The sequence below is a fragment of the Myotis davidii genome, unplaced genomic scaffold (assembly GCF_000327345.1).
Source record: "Myotis davidii unplaced genomic scaffold, ASM32734v1 scaffold1659, whole genome shotgun sequence".
Lineage (NCBI taxonomy): Eukaryota > Metazoa > Chordata > Mammalia > Chiroptera > Vespertilionidae > Myotis > Myotis davidii.
The window spans coordinates 7,902-12,101 of record NW_006290308.1 but is presented as its reverse complement, the minus strand read 5'-3'; the positions used below and the strand labels follow the sequence as shown (position 1 = coordinate 12,101).

Here is a 4,200-nt window from a genome sequence, read left to right as displayed (position 1 = left end):
AGGTCTGGAGGACAGATGTGACTGCTGCCAGACCTATGAGCTGGACCCAGGCCAGAACAGAGATTGCTTAACACACACACACCCCTTAGAAACTGTCTGATCATAATTGATATTCATTCTGCCCCTCCCTTGCCTCCCTCTATATGCTGGTTCCTGGTCATTGTCCTGACCAGATCAAGCATGTAATTTCCTGTATATGGTACCATTACTATCCCCCCTTTTATCTTCTATAATTCTTTGAGGCCTATCAAATGGTACAGAGACCTGTTTTGTCTTGTAGGCCACCCAAGACACACCTCATATGTAAGTTTCGTGTAATAAACTCTACCATTTATGAAACTAGAGTGACCAGCCTCTTTCCTCAGTTTTTCCACACCCTCTGCTTATGGAGGTAGTTTTTACATTCTTGGGAATTTTCTAATGGGTCTGCATGTACTAACAGGAGGATTATTTTGTTTCCACATCATTGATATTAGAGTATGTTGAATGCTCATATGAACAATAATCCAGTAGAGAGAAAAACTGATGATGCTGCAGGAGTGTTGTCCATGATGGAGCAGAGGTGCGACCAGTGCACACGTGGAGGGGTTGGCCCAAGTAGGAGTACGGACAGTCATGCACTGGAACATGTAGAGGACAGAGTTGTGGTGAGTGTAAGTAGGTGGAAGATCTCTTCTGATTGTTTTAGTTATCTAAGTGAAATAAGAAACAAGGTCATCAGATGAGCTTGAGGAAGGAGAAGGAGTCTTTGGAGGGTTGAGGAGGGAAAGGGGTGAAATAGCTGTCTGGGGAAGGGGGAGAGTGAAATGATTAGAGAAATGAGGTAGCATTGCCAAGCAGCAGCAAGGGACACTTGAAGTTTATGGCCATGAGACCAGTCAGCATGGTGTGTGTTAGGTGCAGGAGGGGAACAGTTAGAGAACTGGATCTTACCAGGGTTGGATTTTTGCCAGATGAGTACAGCAGAGAGTGATTACACTGACCATATATCCGGTGTCTCGAACAGAAGTGAACGAGGCAGATAAGATCCCTGCATTTATGGAGCTTAGATTCTAGTGATGGAGACAGACAAAAAGGAAGGGGCTTAAAAATAAGTTATCCGTATTAGTATTAGTACTAATAAGACAATAAAACAGTGTGATGAGCTTAAGAACAGGGCTGGGGTGCAGCTCTTGATGAGTTGAGAAACATGTCACGAAGAAAATGACATTTAAGTTAGATCCAAATGATAATCAGGAAGAAGAGTGTTCAAGACAGAGACCATAATACTTTAAGCCAGGGGTCCTCAAACTACGGCCCGCGAGCCACATGCAAATACAAATATTGTATTTGTTCCCGTTTTGTTTTTTTACTTCAAAATAAGATATGTGCAGTGTGCATAGGAATTTGTTCATAGTTTTTTTTTAAACTAGAGTCCGGCCCTCCAACGGTCTGAGGGACAGTGAACTGGCCCCATTAAAAAGTTTGAGGACCCCTTCTTTAAGCAATAAAAAAATTAAAAACAACAACAACAATATAAATAAATAAATAAATAAATGCAGTTCAATTAGAGTGTTGTAAAGGCAGAAGTAAGGCAAAAAGAAAAGGATGCAAAAAGAAAGGAGATGAGAAATGGAAGGACTTGTGACTAAATTAGAAGTGAAAATGTCCTCCTAGCCCTAGCTTGTTTGTCTCAGTGGATAGAGCATTGGCCTGCTTACGAAGGGTCCCGGGTTCGATTCCTGTCAAGGGCATGTACCTCTGTTGCAGGCTCCATCCTGGCCTGGGCCCTGGTCAGGGCTGGTGCAGGAGGCAACCTATCGATGTGTTTCTCTCACATCGATATTTCTATCAGTCTTTTCCTCTCTCTTCCACTCTCTCTAAAAGTTCAATGGAAAATATCCTTGGATCAGGATTAAAAATATATCTATAATAATAGAAGTGTAATATGCTAATTAAACCAGACGTCCTTCCAGATGACCTTCTGGAAGAAGCCAGGGCTGTGAGGGAAGCCCGGGTCCTGGGTGCCAGAGGGAAGTCGGTGCTGGCAGCTGGGGGAGGTGAGGGCTGGGGGAGAGGCCTACTCTGCAAGAATTTCGTGCACCAGGCCTCTAGTATATATATATTCATCCTCCTAAAGGGACAGTATGCACAGTGATGGAAAGCTCGGGCTTATAGCTAGACTGCCTGGCTTGCATCCCTTCCCACTTACTTGCGAAATGGGGATAATGATAGTATTGCCTCACAGGGTTGCTGAGAAGGTTGTGTCCATTCCCATTTAGCCATTTGAGCCATTCCAGGTAAGCCCTTGAGAAAAGATAAGCATTAACTCCATAAACAATACCTGTGAGGTGAGACCAGTAAGCCAAAACCCAGGGCTGTCATTGGCATCCAACCATCTCGAGCAAAGTTGACTCAGAGTAGTCGAAGGTGAGCAAAGACGGATTGCATCAGCCACAGCCTACCTCCCCAACAACCCATCAGAACAGATTCCTGGGATGGGCCCTGATTGCAACCCAGCGAGTGAAACGGCATTTGAAAAATTTAAGTTACATTTTAAAAGCAGATATGTGGTGGTTTTAAGTCCACATGCAATGGCATAAAACACTTTTTAGAAGTATTTCTGTTTTATTGACATTTCCAGCCTGTGCTTTGGTCTTCTCCACCAAACTACAAGCTCCTCTAAGTGGGGACTGTAATCCACTCGCACCCTAGGCCAGCACCCAGCTCGGTGCGTGGGTATTTTAGATTGAACCCGGGACCCTTCAGTCCGAAGGCCAACGCTGTATCCACTGAGCCAAACCGGTTAGGGCGCGCGACCTGTTTGTAACAGATCTGAAAGATTGGGGTTCTCCACTTACAAGCTGTTGGAGCAAGACTTGCTGTGTGGTGGGTGACGGTTCCCCTGCAGCAGGAGAGTTTGTCACTTTAGGGGGTAAACCAGGAAATTCGCAGCGGGTGCGGAGGAGCGGGGAGCGATGGAGACAGAAGGCCTCTCTCGGAGAGAGTGGTCTGGAGGGCGGGCAACTGCACTGAAAAATCGAGAAGTTGCAGGACTAATTATTTTATCTGCCCCAAGCAGGCTCCGCCCGCCTTTCATTCCCGGCATCACTACGCCCTCCCCCCACCCCCACCTGAGAGAGGGAGCGGGGGCGGCTGATGGCACGGGGTGCGGGCTGAAAGGGGCGGTGCGGCGCAGCCCCTCCCAGTTGGCTGTTGTTTGAACTTGGTTGCTTTATATTTCGGTGAAAACGGTGGAAAGTGCAGTGGAGCCTCCGGATTGCAGCTGACGCATCTGCCCCGTGCAGGAGGAAAGGTAGTGAGACCGCGTGTGACAGCTGAGCTCTCCGCGTCGGGCCTCCGCTTGGAGGCGCGGGGCTCCCGGGCCCCGCGAGTCGCCTTTCCCAGCGGCGAAGGCGACTAGACCGCACACTCTGGCTTCCCCCGGAGACACCTGTTGCTGCCAGTTTTGTGTGGATGCCTTGGGCCAGGGTCTTTTCTTGAAAGGTGTTAACTGCCGTGTGCTTTCTGTCTTTTGTCATCCATTCTTCAGGACAGATTGGCGGGGGGACCCAGCCCTGCGAAGTGCTCCCGAGACCATGACCCACAAAAGAATTGCCGTGATTGGGGCAGGTGTGAGCGGGCTCACGTCGATCAAGTGCTGCCTAGACGAAGGCTTGGAGCCCGTCTGCTTTGAAAGGACAGACGACATCGGGGGGCTCTGGAGGTTCCAGGTAAGTCTCCGGGGGTTAATCATATGTGGGACCCTCACTGTAAGTTGGTACATGAGATATGTTATCTTTCCCCAGGCTGGCAGCAAAGTAGAATATAGGCATCATTTGTCTTTCCTTTACTGATGTCCGGAAAAATGGCACAGAGATCATTTTCGGTTATTGAGTTTTGCTGCTGTCCAGAAGAGGGTGGTGTGAGGGGAGAACAAAATAACAAACAGAAAAACGTAGCCCTGACAGCTTTGGCTCAGTGGATAGAGCGTGGGCCTGCGGACTCAAGGGTCCCGGGTTTGATTCCGGTCAAGGGCATGTACCTTGGTTAGGGCACATCGCCAGTAGGGGGACAGGAGACAGCTGATGGATGTTTCTCTCTCATGATGTTTGTAACTATCCCTCTCCCTTCCTCTCTGTAAAAATCAATAACATATATTTTTAAAAAACACACCAAAAAAACAAATAAACAGAAAATGTAAAGTGATGAGAAATTTTG

The 4,200-nt window shown here is 47.6% G+C and overlaps 1 long non-coding RNA gene across 1 annotated transcript; it reads left to right on the top strand.

Annotated features, from left to right (window-relative positions):
- The first annotated feature begins 3,185 nt into the window (after nt 1-3,185).
- Nucleotides 3,186-3,584, top strand: LOC102765393. Its single transcript, XR_435655.2, has 2 exons — nt 3,186-3,295; nt 3,533-3,584. It is a non-coding gene; the product is annotated as an uncharacterized LOC102765393 (long non-coding RNA).
- The last annotated feature ends 616 nt before the right edge of the window (nt 3,585-4,200 follow it).